Source organism: Mesoplodon mirus (assembly GCF_964341445.2).
Source record: "Mesoplodon mirus genome assembly, chromosome: 9".
NCBI lineage: Eukaryota > Metazoa > Chordata > Mammalia > Artiodactyla > Ziphiidae > Mesoplodon > Mesoplodon mirus.
The window spans coordinates 91,271,188-91,288,555 of record NC_138985.1 but is presented as its reverse complement, the minus strand read 5'-3'; the positions used below and the strand labels follow the sequence as shown (position 1 = coordinate 91,288,555).

The 17,368-nt window shown below is 42.7% G+C and overlaps 1 protein-coding gene and 1 pseudogene across 3 annotated transcripts in view; one reads left to right on the top strand and one right to left on the bottom strand.

Moving 5' to 3' along the window:
* Positions 1–17,368, bottom strand: part of SND1 (staphylococcal nuclease and tudor domain containing 1) — a 424,510-nt gene that overhangs the window by 280,108 nt on the left and 127,034 nt on the right. The window lies entirely within an intron of this gene.
* On the top strand, positions 5,584–16,983 carry LOC309810566 (rhotekin-like; annotated as a pseudogene). The gene is made up of 2 exons: positions 5,584–16,414; positions 16,493–16,983. The product of its transcript is annotated as a rhotekin-like (transcript).

The window sequence follows — 17,368 nt, the reverse complement described above, 5'->3', positions numbered from 1 at the left end:
AAGGAATTGATTAATGGGTATAGGGCTTCAGTTCTGCAAGATGAAGTAGTAGTTTTGGAGATTTGTCTCACAATAATGGGAATATCTTAAACACTTCTGAATCATACAATTAAATGGTTAAGAATGTAAATTCTATGTTATGCGTTTTTTAACCACAAGGAAGAAAAAAGTGGAACTCATTCAAGGTAATATTCTGATTTAATTTGGGAGAAGCCATGGCATGTTAACAAATTCAAAACCCAAATAAACATGAGAATTTTCTGATATGAATCCTAATCTTTTGTTGGCTACAAAAAGGTATAAATTATGGATATAATCAAACATGCTAGCCCACTTCTGATCCCAACCACTATATTCCAAATTATTTCCTTCCCGAACAAGCCCCATAACTGAATTTTCTACTCCCCTTTTTACGTTATTCCAGTGCCTGGATGTGACTGCAATCTCAATGCTAAACACTTTGCTTACTAAAATGCCAAACATGGGCTTCCCTGGTGGCACAGTGGTTAAGAATCCGCCTGCCAATGCAGGGGACAGAGGTTTGAGCCCTGGTCCGGGAAGATTCCACATGCCATGGAGCAACTAAACCCGTGCCCCACAACTACTCAGCCTGCGCTCTGGAGCCCGTGAGCCACAACTACTGATGCCTGCGTGCCTAGAACCCATGCTCCACAACAAGAGAAGCCAACGCAGTGAGAAGCCTGCACACCACAACAAAGAGTAGCCCCCGTTCACCACAACTAGAGAAAGCCCCACACGCAGCAACGAAGGCCCAACTCAGACAAAAGTAAATAAATAAATAAATCTATTTTTTAATAAATAAATAAATAAAATGCCAAGCGTTCTGCAAGGCCATACTCAAATGCCACCCACCATCCTCAGGAAACCTTCTGAGCTCTCTAAGCAAATATCCTGTCTTCTCTCTTGGTTCATCTGGCCCAAGTCAGTATATACGTGTCTTATATCTCATAGGTGATTCGAAACTATTTAAGCTTAAAAACAGCATCTGACTCCCCTTTTTAATCCCACTGTACTCATTTGATCCTCAACAGAATTCAACAGTCAGCAAATACAATATTTTTGTTACGGATGAAGGAAAAGAGGCTCAGTGTAATTTAGACTAAAGCTCACCACAGCAGAAAACGGCAGGGGCAAAAATTGAACTCTAATTTAACCAACTCCGAAATCCATGGCCACTGGATTCTATTACAAGGCATCTAAGGACCCTATGATGCCCTCTCCAGCTTAAAGCAAGAGAGAAGTCATTTTCTTCTTCCAAGTAATAAGCTCTTTGTACTACAGGAGTAGAGTTCATATGCAAAAAGAAAAGGGAAACCAGTTTCAGCCCTGAGCACTCCCTACAAAGCACCCCTGCCCCCAGTGGAGATGTGCACGAGGTGACCTCACCGGGCACCCACCTCTGCCTCACCACTAGGTGACAGGGATGCTGGCGGCTCCTAACAAATGTTGCTGAATGTGAGAAAACTATCCAGGGTCACTGCTAATGAGAAGACAGAACATCTTGCCACTTAGCTACAGAATGTTCACCTAATAAATCTTACAGATTTGAACACAACCCAAGACCAGGAGGTTACTGGAAAAGACAAAGTATTTGGAACCAGCAGCTTAAAAATCCACATCCCCACTGCCATACTTCCAAAAAATAAGGTATAATGCATACGGTTTGTTATCAGTACTAATCAGAAATAAAAGGCTGTAAGTAAAAACAAAACAAAAAAAAGCACCTAATATTTCCTTCTGAACAGTTTAATGGTAATATATGGTCACTTATTCTACCGAGGATATTCCTTTTTTCCTTGATTTAGCTTTATTGATCTAATTTTAATCAAGGACAAGTGTACAGCAAAGGATAAAGGGTCAGCAACCCAAATGCAGTGGGGAAACAAGAGAAAAACATTCTAGTTCAGCAAATGGATCAGCTTATTAATGGGCTTAGAAGTCCTATCTCGGCCATGTGACAGAGAATTAGGCACTGTGGAAAACCAATCTGCATGCTCTTTTTTAATTGCGGTACACTATATTTCCTTAAAGACAAAAACGGTCTTTTGCAGGATGGGATGCTGCCCAGCACACCCGAACCATAGATGTTTAGGTTATAATTAAATATGAAAACAATACCATTATGTAGGATATTCACTACTGTGTTGAGAACTGGAAAATCCCCTTATTTTATCTGTGAAAAATTTCAGTTAGTTGTCTTACACTAATTATGAACTAAGATTTAATCAGACAGGAATAGGCCCAAGTTAATGCACGTATAATTTATGAATTTTTAAAAAGATTTACCAATCGATTTGAGTGTAACTAAGGGTTATGTTTAAGCGTCTTAAGTGAATTAATATACTGACAGTTGATGGCACTATAAATCTACCATTAGCAGCAGGTCACCACAGGTCATTTCTTGTCAGCAATGTACTGGCCTAGCACACAGAACCCAGGAGAGCACCGGAGAGAGAAACAGAGGGATGGACTGCTGGGGAGGGGAGAGGTGGCTTGAGCTAGAAAGAAGTCATTCTGCATTAAAGTACAAAAACAGCATCATGTGCCAGTCGCTGGAAAAAATCGTCCCTGCTCTCCAGAGAGAAAAAAAACTCAAAAGGAGAAGCTTGATATACAAACCACAAAATTACAGGATTGGTAAAGAAATACAAGGTGCTGTTAAGAACGGAGAAACTGAAGTGCCTCAATTCTTCAAAAGGTCAGCTATGCTTCATGAGGAGATGAGATGTGAGCTGAGTCTTGAAGGATGACCAACTGCTACAGAGATGTGCCAAAGTGTGGCCCATTTGGGGAAGTAAGAAGTGGCAGTGGAAACATAAAGGGAAAACGAAAAAGGAAAAGAGGTAGGAGAATCAGGCCACCAAGGAGCCAAGGGAGAATGCAGTTTAAGAAGACAGAGCCAGCACATTCAAAGCGGTCACAATAAGGACAGAAACGTGCCCACTCAAGATGGCAATAACTTCAGCAAGAGCAATTTCAGTCAGTTTTAGCAGGTTGAATAGCTGATAAAATGAGGGTGGCTAGGGTACACTAATCTTTCAAGAAAGAGTGGTCGCCAAAAGAAGGAAGCCAAGGGAGAACACCAGATTTAGTCCCACAAAACAAGTAAATAAGTGAAAATCATCTTTATTGGATGATTTAATAAATTAAAGGTGAGGGGAAGGACAAAGGGCTGACATAATTTTCATCATATAAAGATCTGATTATGAATGATTCATAAATATTCTACTTCCTATCCTTCTAATTACAAACTGTATGATCTGAAAACTACGTATTTATCTCCAACAGGAAATTAAACTTATTCATCTCTGTAGCCCCCCGCTCCTAGGACTGGGTCTGACATATGGTACACATTCAATTAATGTTTGTTGAATGAAATTACTTAATCTCTCTGGGCTTCATTTTCCTCCTGTTAGAAAAGGGGGGAAAAAGTGGCTGGGGATAAATGCTAAATGTTCCTTCTATCTCTAAATGCCCATCAGTCTGTAAATGTTACATAAAATGGATCAGTTCCCTATGATTCCTTGAAAATTTGCCATGCTTTAACATTCACATTCAAGTAAGGCATGAGAACATCAAAGCTGCATCCGTTCACCTAAAAATGAAAATATATGGTATTCTTAAGATCCTCCTTTGAGGTGAAAATATCTTCACCAAATCAGGTCACAGAAAGGAAATAGAAGATTGATCTCTTTAGAAAATGTTTTGATGAGTCTCTTTCGCCCTCCCCTCCCCCAAGGTCACTGTCAGTCTCCAAAGATATGGGCAGTACTTGGAAACCTTAAAAATGTAAAAGAAACCTTTTAAAGTTCATTTTTAAAAATTCAAAAGTAATAAATCTGCAATTGTGTAAATGTCTTATTTCTTCTAGGCCTAAGCTGTTTAAGTTTTAATCCAAATTGGGAGCTAGGCAGCAGGAAAGAGCAGAGAGAAGGAAAATAAATGAAGCCCCAAATTTCAGAGTAGAGATGCCCCTGGGATCTGCAGACAGATAACAGAAATACTTGTGAGACATTAAAACATCAACACTAATCAACAGCACTCAAATGAATAACCAATTTCCCATTATTATCAAGAAAGCCATACAGCCTTAAAAATCAGAAGGCAATTATGTCTGCTATTACTGTGAAATGCCAGATAGAACCAGACTCTGAGGAGAGGATGGCTCAAACCTGTGGCCCACCTCACCACCACCGCGCGCGCGCGTGTGTGTGTGTGTGTGTGTGTGTACCTCATCCACATGAATTCTGAACACATGGGACAGATAATTTAATCTAGCCTAATCCACAGGAAATATTTAGATTACAGGCTTTAACGACAAAGTTTTGGCCTGAGACTATTTCCAAAGAAACTAGAATTAACCCCCAAGTGGTGATGTGTTCATACTTGGTAAATTAACACTTTGTCCTGTCTGCATTTAGCTGACTATTCTGTTGATGGATCCAAACTGAAATCAAGTAGAACTGTTTAAAATTTACTTCAGGGGAAAAAAAAATCCCAATGTAACAGAATACTAGTGATTATTCATGGTTTTAAAAGACTCTCCTCTATATTAAGAACTTAAAAAATCGTTTCTTTACAGTTATTCTCCCAGTGCTTCTGCAACATAAATTGATTTACCAATTGTCAATTTTATTTGCAGCATTCCAGAAAAATTATAACGAGGAGCTATACCTTTTCCCTTTGTGTTTCCAATGCCTTTAAACTATGTCTTTGTAAAGTTAACAGATTACCGTTATTTAATTTAGCACCAGTAAAGCTAAACTGTTCAAAAAGAGAGGATATAAGGGATGAAGAAAACATTAATTGCTTTAATTTTTTTATCCCATTTTTTTCAACAGCTTTATACAGCGTTCAATGGTAACAGATATTATCCCTCGCCATTCTACAACAAGATTACAACCTAAGAATTATGAGTGGCAGGGTAGAGGATTCAGTAGAAAGGGTTCCAGCGAGCAGATGGACGCATGACAAGGAAGGGAAGCTTACTGTGTATACCAGAGGCGCCCTCGCAAAGATATGGTGGAGAAACTATAAGCAAATATGCAAATTTTGGCCTATCATAAAGGGGAATCTTATTCAGACAACCCATATGGGTTATGTATATGATATTTATCCATTTAATCATTCCAAAATTCCTTGTAGTTTGCATATGCTCATACTTTTCTAAGAAAAAATAAACAAGCAGTTAAGAAACCTACAGCAAAGGATGAAAGTAAAGCCAAAAACAGATCAAAGAAAAAGCAGAAAGGAAAGAGATCCATCCACAGTCCTTGAACTGAGGAGGGACTGTTACCATAAATCCAGATCTCCATGGTTTATTTTAACTCTTGTACAAGTCCCCGTACTACAAAACCAGCAGGATATATGGTTAACAAAGGGTGGACAGAGAAATTGTTCCAAATGAGATTTTAAGTGAGTCATGCTCCGTAACCCAGACAATTTCATTTACTTATCTAACTGAACAATGTATTTTTTCCAAGAAGCCATTAAGAAGACATTGCATATGCTTAAAATACAGTGATCATTTTAAAATGAAATTCAAGACAAAATGATATGGGTATGAAACAGAACATCCTTTACAGCTGCAGCTTGACCAAATTTAGCCTCAAAATTTAAAATTCAAATGTGGTGAAACCTTGGGTCTTGAAGTATAATCAAAGAAGGCAAACATTAGAGAAGAAGGAAAAAACTGATGTCAACAAATCACAAAAAACTGGTGTGCCCCAGGCTTCAAGAAGCGTCCTGAAAACGTCCCTACCGTTTTTTAAAGACATCTTTCCTAATGCAAGCAGATGTGAAAGTACAAACCAAAATTGTCTTATTTTCTTCTGTACATGCTTAGAAAGAAGACAAGAGGAAGATCCTGGGACTAAATAAACATGCTGCATAGCTTGGATTATTAAGGCAGCCAGATCTTCTGCAATTTCAGTACCACCTAAATTCAATGATCTGTGCCACGAGTCAGATAATAGACAAATTTAAGTATCTAATACATATTGTTCTTGAACACTATCCAGTCAGCCACCATTAAATATCATTTTGCTAGCCTGTAAAATTGATATTTCATATCTAGGGAGTGCACAATGGATAACTTGGGAATGCATTCAAGGCTTTGGACACACATTTAAGGTTTTGCAAATAAACATTAAAAATCAATTCAACAGCAAGAATGCTAACTAAATTTCATGACTATCGAACATCTAGCAATTACAGTTACCCAGAAAGATACTGACTTGTTAAATTACTTTCAGGCCAAAAGGCTTCGATGGCTCAAGTTCCCCAGTGGTCACCATGGATGATATTTCTTAAAGAATGTCATCTCACCACTAATAAACTTATATAAAGGATTGTCTTTCTTTCCTCTTTGAAGAGCATGCATCAGAACACACAAGATGAATCAATATCATTTCTGTCTCTGTATAATCAGGAACCAACTCACAAAACTCAAGTAGTCATTAAACAATCTTGGGGAGGGCTCCACCTCTCACCAGTTTCCTCAGTGCTGTTCATCCTCCAACTAGCTTCCCCTGACTAACCCTTTCCTCCCTTCCACTGGTCCACTACAATGCCCTCCTTTAAGTCAGCCCCCTTGCATGACTACCAGATTTCTTCCGTTCTTTCCATTCTCACACTGCACTTCCAATATTCTACATTTCAATAAACAGAACCTTTAAAAATTTTTCCTGCTTCATCCCCATCCTCACATTTCCAGCCTTTCTGTCAATTTCACTACATCCACCAGAGACTCAAAAACACAAGTCTGTAAAACTAGGGCTTGTGGTGAAGTTTTCCCCAGTTTTCAAAAAATGAAAGAAAGGGGACAGCAATAAGTCTGAATTTGACCAAATTTATTGTAAATTATTCCAGATTGAAGGACTGTTTATTATTCTTAAAAATACGTGTTACACACACACACACAATTACGTTTTAGGAATTCGTTTTTCATTCTTTTAAGGAATAATAATGTCAGAAGAGGTGTGGCACTTTTCTCAAGTTTTAAAACTGGAAGGATGAGTTAGTGTTCCAGAGACAGACACACACAAGATAAGCAGTAGGAAAGAATGGAGAGTTCAAAAAGGAGGTAAATGCTGCGTAAGAAGGCAGGGGAAAGTTCAGCCAGGGGCTACTGCTGTTTGCCAGGCAGAGGTGTTAACCTCTAGAACAGAGGAACGAAGAGAACTTTCTGGGAAGGGGACAGACGTGTTTGGAATTTTACAAAGACCACCTGAGCAGCAGTATGGAAAGACAGACTGAAGAGAGCGATATTTGAAACTGGGGCCCAAAAGTTTGTGCAATGATGGTTAAGACAAAGATTGAACTTCAACAGCAGGGGGAGGAGGAATTTTGAGACAGTATTCTAAAGCTTAAATCAGTTAATATGTATAAAGTGCCTAGGGCACTACAATATGACCCATACATAGAAACTCAAGTCAGTACCTTTCTGTTCACTTTGTTTTCCTTATACCTAGGAATACCATCTGGATATGGTATAAATAGCCATATCTTTCATTAGCCATAAACACCTGAGAACCCAAGGTCTCAGTTTAACATGTTTCCTCTCCATACAACCAAAAAGGCAAAATAAAATAACTGGTGTTTGTGCCCACCTTCATGAAAACTAATTATCCAAATCCAAACTACAGTCATGTTATGACATGACTAAAGTCATAACCAAACCAGGGAAAATTTAAGAGTCTTCAAGGCAGAGCATAAAAAGATCTGGGCACAGTAGGTGCTCAATAAATACTTCATGACTGAGGATAAATTACTCTCATGAAATATCACATAAAGCAAAACAGCAAGGAGAGGCTCGGGCGAAGTCCAAGTTCAGCTACTACAAGAGTCCCCAGGAACATACAAGTATGCTTGGCCTACCACCACTCTCTTTAGAGGTGGTAACCTTGATTATGAACATGTTAAGAGCACTCAACCTCTCTAATAAGTACAAGCATATAAAAGCTAAAAATGGAAGGAAATTCGTCTCCTTATGACACCAAACAACTGTGCTTATAGCTGCTGTTAGTCTTTAACACAAACACTCATCAGGGGAAAAGGAGAATCACAACATTCTGCTAATCACTGTCTGATAACCAGTATCTTGTCAGTCAATGGGGAGAAGAAGCCAGTTCCTTTGGGCAAAAATTGTTCATATCTAATAAGGCTTCAAAAAATCTAAGAAGGTTGAAGTAGAATAAGGATATTGAAGAGGTTAGGTAACAGCTGTCAGACTTCACTTCTGTAACAGCAGGTACATCTGCTTCAACGTCTGCTGGGAACAGGAACTCTACATATGTACTGGAAAGTGCTTCATGTGGGCCTCAGAAGGTGAGGTGATAACTGCCCTTTAAAGGAAAGAGAGCCAGAATTGATATCCCTCCCCAGTTTTCTATGAGCAGGGGCTTACCACCAGTCCCCATACCTCAGCAATATCTTTGTTGAATTAAACAAGGAAATTACTGTATAGTAATTTCATGTACATTACTATACTGCCCCAATGGGTCTCTTTCCTATTTAGCAAAAGCAGAAACTCTAAAGTCAAAAAGAGGAAGATCATGCCTCATCTGCTAGACAGTTCTAGTCCTCCGCATTTCCACAGCAAGTAAATATTATATAGCAGTTGAAAAACTCAGCGAACATGTTCATTGGCACTCCTCAGAAGTAGGGCAGACACTGCCCCTCGAGCTACACAAATGGTCAGAAGCCCCACTGTGCACAACCCACAATCATACCTGGTTTGCATAGGAGCAGTGGTCCAGGTGGGGTTTTAGTTACATTTTCTAACTTCCATACAACCTGAAGGACCTAACAGGCTGACTGAATTATGACTCTCTTGTCAAATTAAAAATCAGTACTTGGTACAGTAGCCAATTAAGTTCTATTTTCAGCAAACTAACAACCCATATCTGCCCCCAAAGGATTGTAACCTATGACAGAATGAGGTTTAAATAGAAAAATAAGCCATCTTTAAACAGCTCGGAGAGCTTAACCTCAAAGGAACTGCATATCTCACCTGAAGACCAATACCATAATCAGAATGCAGGCACAAGAGTGCAGACCCATGTCAGGATGCAGGGTCCTAGTATTGGTTTTCAAACTCATACACATGTGTCACAAAAACTACTACTCTGATTAAGATCCTTCTAAATTAACTTCCCTTTTCTCCCTGGAAAACAATCAGACCCCAATGGTAATCATTGTCAACAACCATAAAGGAGGTCAGTGTGTTTAAGTTAATCTCCCTGGCCTGGGAAAGGCAATCAAGAAACAACAGGAGGGCTTCCCTGATGGTGCAGTGGTTGAGAGTCTGCCTGCCGATGCAGGGGACATGGGTTCGTGCCCCAGTCTGGGAAGATCCCACATGCCGCGGAGCGGCTGGGCCCGTGAGCCATGGATGCTGAGCCTGCATGTCCGGAGCCTGTGCTTCGCAACGGGAGAGGCCACAACGGTGAGAGGCCCGCGTACCGCAAAAAAAAAAAAAAGAAAAAAGAAAAGAAACAACAGGAAATCAGACAGGTAAATAAGGTATTGACTGTTACTTAGGATCCTGCCAGGCAGGGCATGAAACTATTCTCTGCCTCCTTGACAAAAGATGTGCAGCCTTGAGGAGACACAGATATCATAGCTTGATCACAAAGGTACCTGGAAGAAAATGCTAAGAGTTTTGTGGGAACTTGTCTTAAGTGGAAATGGGAATCTGGACTTGGCTCTGCAAATAATTCTCTAATTTCAGTATCTTGGGTTTCCCCTCTATGAAATGGTTATTGTGAATAATCCAGGTAATTATCATCATGTATTTTATGAGATTACAAACCTAAACATACTTTGAATATTTTCATAATTATTAGAATGACATTGCATTATGATTTCTTTTACTTTAATTATTAGTAAGAGAAAGGAAAGCCCTATCAAATATATAAGCATCTGGCTAATTTGCTCTAGGGCTAGCCAAAAGTCATTCCTGGGATAAACAGAAGGACTTAGAAGTCAAATCATGAAACAAGGTTCCGACTCCGATCTCTATTCCAAATGAAAACTTCAGAAGAACAGAAGTTTTCTTCCTTTCTTAATTCCTATGGAACCACAAATGCTGCTATTCCTTCTGCCCTAGCAACTTGGTATAACTGTAATGAGTTACAATTAAAAAGGAAATTAAATATCATAGGCAGTAATAAACCAGCTTCCATTTTTCTTGATGTATAGTTCAATTATATTAATTAGTATACTGAAGGGGGAAGAAGGCAGGATCATTGCCACATGGTATAAGCAAGCTTCATTAAGACCAACCTACCTCACTTATGAGGAATGTATAGAAATGTAAGTGCAGAAGCATTGTTTCTATGGGGACCTAATCGGTCTTATCATTTTCCCGAATTATAAGCCATAGAATCACAGGGCCTGTGGGTTGAAAGGGAACTTAAAAGTGTACCTCTAGCCTCCTATGCACTGTCAAATCCCCTCTACAATATTCCTACCATCTTGTTATTCAGCTCATGTGTCAAGGCCTTCGATGAAATGAAACTAACTTCCTGGGACAGCCCATTCTCTCTCACTGAACACCTTTCTTAGAAAGTTCTTTTTTCATATTAAGCTAAAACGTTTCCCTATAACTGGTTCTAGTTTTACTCCTTAATGTCCAACTCACTGCTGTTCTGGCAAAATCTTCCATTGGTGGGACTATCCCCTCTAGCACTTTTGGCCCCTACCCAGTAAAAGTGTCCCCCAGTGATGTGCACCAAGGCAATGTCTGTACACATTTCCAACTTCCCACCATTAATAACCACTCTAAAAGTATTATAGAAGGAACTCTGGAAATTTAGGCCATATCATGGGACTTTAGAAGTTTGGCCCTTTTCGCCAGGAAATGGGGAGCTTTTTAAAAAGTTGAGGATAAGGAGAGTGACAGAATCAGAGGTATGTTTCAGGAAGATTAACATAGCAGCCATATATAGAACTGGATTAGATGGGGGACAATTGGAGAGAAGGAGGCCAGGTAGGAGGCCATTACGGTGTTAGAGGAAAGATGTAATTAGGACCAGAACTACTCACAAGGTGCTCTGGTCAACAGCACACTGTCCAAACCAATTTTAAATGACTCCAATCACCACGTAGCCCTAGCCTTCATGATGTACGCTAGCGTAATGCGTCACTACCATTCAAGTCAGAGAACAGTCTTCTTCATGTGCTGCAACAATCCCCCCATGGTGTGAAGCTGAGCTAAGGGTTTTTTGCATAGAATATTTAATATGCAAGTATGCAGGTGGGTACCCTGCCTTATTACATATGGGCTAATTAGGAAGCACAGTATTTGTAAGGCATTAGCATAACAAATCAACTTAAAATGACACTTGAGAATAGGCCATTCAAAGTGAAAGCCGAGATTATAAATCTAAGTCTTTCAACAGAAAAAAAACCCACCTGACCTAAGGGAAGCAGGCAGCTCTCAGCTAGATGGATGTGCAAAATGAAGTCAGAGGCACCTTATCTGGGGATCCAAAGTGAGCCAGGGCTACTAAATAAGCTTGACTGACAAGAACAATTACTAACTACATAATATTTGAATATATAATACATAAGGCACGATATGATTCCCATTTAATATTCACAAAGACTAAGATTTCAACAGTATCATCATTTTACAGATAAGAAAACCAGAGCTCAAAGGTCCTGAATAACTCACCCAAGGTTAGTCATTACCAAGTCACAGACTTGAAAAAGTCTTGAAACCCAGGTCACTCTGACTGCAAACTGTCCTCTTGCTACAGCATTCAATTCAGAAATTATTTTAACAAGATAAGAAGAACAAGGCAAACGATCTGAAGACACACGTAAAAGGGACTGTCAAGAAGGTGGACAAACATGACCAGTTTGGGTCAAGAAACCCTACACGGAGGGTAAGGGGCAGAGTATAACATCAAGGGCCAACTACTGAGAGGCTGACAGAGCTACGAGGCTGAGCAAGAAAGGCTACAAGCAAAGGAAGGTATCCAATACCTTTTTTCAGCAAGGTCTCTGGGGTACAGACAGTGGACAACAAAAACAGTGTCTTTCTTCTCTCGTGAAACATAGGAAGGCTCATCACGTGTTCTGCGAGAGTCAAAAATGTCTATCATATGGCAGAAAAATTTCAAAAGTCAACCAATTTTCTTCCGTAAGCTGACAAATATATTGGGCTTTCCCTTTCACCACCTTGAAATACATTCTACTCTGGAGTATACCGTGGTTATGCCTTTTTGAAGTCAAGAAACGTAAGACCCAATATCATCCAGTATGGCAGCTATGCTTTTCTTACTGCCCATTCCTGTCACTGTCCCCAAGCATGGACACCCAAACTTGCTCTTCCAAGTATCCTAGTCAGCAGGTAGAGTACAGACACCCAAGTCTGTGTTACAGGCTAAAAGAATATCAATTCCAAAGCGGTTTTCTCTGCCAAACCCTCCCCTAGGTCAATCAAACTTTACCAGCTCTTCCTTAGAGCTCTTCAGCATTTATTTCTACTAACTGCACGATGGTATTTTGCATATAATATTGAAGTATCATTCTAACAATATGGTTTTTCCCTAAGTTCAATCCCCCTTCTGCCACATGAAGGCCGTACTTCGTCTTTATAGGAAAGTGTTTCCACTTGTTATTGGCAGGTGTTGAGAGGGTGGCGAGGAGGTGTAGTGACGGCCTTGATTCTAAAACAAAGCTGCAATGACTGGGACTTTCCTCTTAACAAGCTGGGTCACTGGATATAACATCTTAAGAGTTACAAAATTCACTATTTGTGAACAAGGATAAGAAGGGGCCTACCGGCTAAAAATCAGGAGGTGAGCATGTGGAAGACTACAGAAGAAATGTATCCAAATTCAAGGTTGACAAAAGAGTAAGAATGTGCTTTGCCTGAACCCACAAATCCCAAAGGATAAAGGGCAGGCACATTCTTAAAACTCATCTGCCCCTGAGCAGACATTGCTGTTCTGAGCTAGAGTAAAACAGAGCTGTGTTCGAATAAGCACCAGTGTGGAAGTGACTGCCACCCCAACATCCTCTTTCTTGTGGTCTGGCCATAAACGTCTTGAACCCTTAAGAAATACCTACTGTTTCAGACTACCCACTGCACTTAGATGTCTAAAGGGCACAGTGACACAGGCTCTCCCCTTAATTTCCTCACTATACCCATATATACAAGTAATACTACTTTCACACATTTTACTTAACCCTTATAATTATAGGCCTTTGCTACATTATGCCCAAGAAAGTGAAGACTAGGAGGATAATGATGTGCTGGGTCATAGGAATATTTTATAAGAAGATTCTTATTTTGCCCAGGAAACCGCATACTGCATAGTCTGACCTCCAGGACACAAAAATTCAAACACACTCCACATCTTCTGTTTAAACATCACTGCCCCATATATTTCCCATCTTTTTAAAAACCACCACCACCGCCACTGAATCTTAAACAAGAAATGTAAATTGTTCGTTTCCACAGATTATCAAAGTTGGCACATAAAAATCATGAGGAAAACTGGCAGATTCGTTTATTTGGGCAATTTCAAAAGTTACCCCTTGCTTTTGAAGATCAACCCAAATAAATGAATTATTCAGACTCCATTAACTTTTGCCCTAAAACAACGGGACAGGGGCCAATGAGATGACGATTTTACGACAGTTTGGCCAAAAGATAAAATGGTCAATATAAATTTATGGGCTGATTAGAAAGTAGAGTTAGAAATACCTGTTTGTTATATAGACCAGTAAGTTTCTGTTAAGATGATACAGAATGGGACTTCCCTGGTGGCACAGTGGTTGAGAATCCACCTGCCAATACAGGGGACATGGGTTCAATCCCTGGACCAGGAAGATCCCACATGCTGCAGAGCAACTAAGCCCGAGAGCCACAACTACTGAGCCCATGTGCTTCAACTACTGAAGCCCACACGCCTAGAGCCCGTGCTCCACAACAAGAGAAGCCACCGCAATGGAAGCCCGCGCACCACAACGAAGAGTAGCCCCTGCTCGCCACAACTAGAGAAAGCCCATGCACAGCAACGAAGACCCAACACAGCCAAAAATAAAAAAACAGAGTTGAGTCCTTTAAAAAATAAAAAAGATACAGATTATAATCCTAACAACGTTCAGTTTCCTACAAAAAAAATATTTCTAGTTTCAAAGGAAAAGTGAACCAGTACGGGAACACTTGTATTGCATCACTCAAGGCTTACACAGGGTACCAGTGGCATCTTGTTCATACTTGAAGGTCAGTACACTAAGTAGAGTTCTTCCTGCCTACTGTCCTGTGCTCTGTGATTTTTTTTTTAACTGTTTTTCACCTTGAACAAATGTACAGTTTTCTAGCTGTTGATCCTTCTTTAATTTTTGTAATTCTACACTGCAGTCGAGACTCAAACTGGGGTATAACATGAGAATAAATTTATTTTACTCTTCAAACTTTAGTAGCTGCCCCTCCTTAGCAGCAGCATCCTGGGAAAATTTAATCAAACTATCTGTGCCTCAGTTTCCTCATCTATAACCGGGGAGCATAAATCCCTTCAGTCACATACTGTTACGAGGATTAGATCTACAGCAACTGTCAAGGATTTAGAAGCAGCATTTAGCACAGTGGGAGCCATCAACAAATATTTGTTACTGCTATTAAAACCTAAGCCACTCGAGAGTTCCAAGTAGCAGCAGTTAGCAACTTGAGGAAACGTGCACATGCCTTCTAACAACGGAACCAACGCTCAGGGCCATTCCAGCCAGAGCTTCACACCTCATGGAGGGCCCACCAATGTCCATGTTAAAGCCAATTTTCACTTCAGGTATGATTAATCTTCTGCATTAAAAAAACAACACTAGTGTTTTCTCACCAAGAAGTTCTTGAAGTTCGGTAGGGCTTCTAGAATATCTGTATGACTGTTTCAAAGCAGCAGCTTGCGGAATGAAAAACCAGGGTTTCAACAGTTTTAAAAGTATGGTTTGAGTCGAGGGACAGAAGCCTAGGAGACAAGGCAGAGCCGGGCAGCGTGGGGAGTGCTGAGGGCAGGCAGAAGCACGGGACCGCCAGCATGTTCTCCGGAAACCACCGGAGCCGGGTCACCGCGGCCAGCGGCTCCACCCTGGAGATGGAGTTCAAACGCAGCCGCTGCTGGCTCAGCCTCTTCTGTGACCCACCGGAGGACACAGTCGCAAAGAACGCTACACCATGAGACCCGGATGAGGGAAGGGGCCCGCCAGCTGCCGGTGGCCTGCTCCCACCCAGAGCGTGCTGGTGTGCAACAGCCGCACCCCCGGCTACACGGGCGAGCTGCAGCGGCGCGAGGATGCGCAGGTGCTGAGGAAGACAGGCCAGCGGCCTCCTACCAGCGGGCCACCTGCTGAGCGCTCCCCCTGCCGCGGCCAGGTCTGCATTTCTGACCTCCGGATTCCACTCATGTGGAAGGACACAGAAGATTTCAAGAACGAAGGCGAGCCGCACCGTCGGGCTGTGTTCTTGCTGCTGCAGATCGGGGAATGCACTCAGGACACGGAGGTGATCCTGGTGGACGGGACCCTCACAGCCATCGCCTTTCACAACGAGGTGCTCTTTGCCGAGGCAGGGCCAGACTCTGAACTGCGGCTGGAGCTGTATGGGGCCTGCCTGGAAGAGGAGGGGGCCCTGGTGGGGGGCCCCCAAGAGGCTTGCCACCAAGCTCAGCAGCTCCCTGGGCTGCTCCTCGGGGAGGCGTGTGCGGGCGTCGCTGGAGACAGCTAGGGGCTCGGGAAGCAGTCCCATCTCGCTCCGCACCCCAGCTGTTGGTGGTCCTCGTTACCACCTCTCGGCTTGTACCACTCTCGCCCTGGCAGCAGTGCAGGACGGGCTCCACACACGTGACCTCACCTTCACCAGTCATAAGGAGAACCCCGCCTGGCTGCCCCTTGATGGGAGCGTGCGTTGCCGTCTGGTGGCTCAGCCTTTCTGCGTGACTCAGCCTACTGCAAGTGGCACCCTCAGAGTGCAGCAGGCTGGGGAGCTGCAGGACTGGGTGCGAGTGCATGGAGTCTTGAGAGGCACAAACAGCTTCTGTTACCGTCAACCTGAAGACACAGACACTGCGGAGGAGCCGCTGTTTACTGTGATCAACAAGGAGACTCCAGTCCGGGCAGGGGAGCTGGACCAGGCAGTGGGCCGGCCCTTCACCCTGAGCATCAGTAACCAGTATGGGGAGGATGAGGTGACACACACGCTTCCAGCAGAGAGTCGGGGAGCCCTGCAGAGCTGGACGGAAGCTCCTGTGGCGGCTTTTCTTTGACATGAGCCAGTGGAAGCAGTGCCGTGATGACATAATGAAAATTGAAACCCCCGCTCCTCGGAAACCACTCCAAGCACTGGCCAAGCAGGGTTCCTGGTACCATGAGATGGTGACAGGTGATGCTCAGGGCTGAATAGGTCTGGGGCCTAAGCTCTGACTAGCCTCCTCCCCTCAATCCCTTCCTGGTGCCACAGCTATTGAGCTGCTGGATGACATCACACCGGTGACAGACAGCCTGGCCCAGCTGGAGGGCACGAGGCTGGAGATGCCCCCAGCCTGCCCTGCCTGGCCCCTGCTCCCCTGCTTCAGTGGCCCCAACCCCAGCCCAGACCCATTCCCTGCCCTGGAGGAGACGCGGAACGGTCTCCCTGGATGCTGTCCCCCAGACCACTCCCCTGGGGCTTCTCGCTCGGTTGCCCCTCTCCCCCCGAAGCGGTCCCCACAGTCCAGAGGCCTCTGCAGCAAAGGCCCACCCCACACTTGGCTCCAGTCACCAGTGTGAGATGGCGTGCTGGCAACAGGATCTGGCCAGAAGAGGAGGTGGTCTGTGTGCAGCTGGGCTCTGGATTCGGTGCTGTTTGTAGCAGGTTGGCCAGCTTGGCTTCCCCTTCCTCTGCTGGACTGGGGATAGGCTGGGGAGGGGCAGCAGAAGCCCCTTTTAAGCTGTGGTTGCCATGGTGCTGAGGGGCTCATTCCCAGGGCTGGCTGGGACCCCCTAAACCATTCCTGGGAGAAAACTGGAACCAACACTGCCCTACTTCCCGGCACTAACCAGCTTTGAGGATGGCACTGAAGAGCCCTGGGAGGGAACGCACCTCCCTTGTGACTCCCACATGGACCATTAAAGTTATTTAACATCAAAAAAAAAAAAAAAAAGTATGGTTTGAGTTGGGCTGGAATGAGTTGGCACACCAATATCTCCTCTGTCAGAAGAGCTGGTTTCTAAAAAGCACTTTGGTTAGTTCGCCAAGGCATTGGTGCCAATAAACTTTCCGTTGTATCTCACAACTAAGCATTAAACAAATAAATGGGGCATAGGATGGAGAAAGATTTACGATTTAAGCCCACCT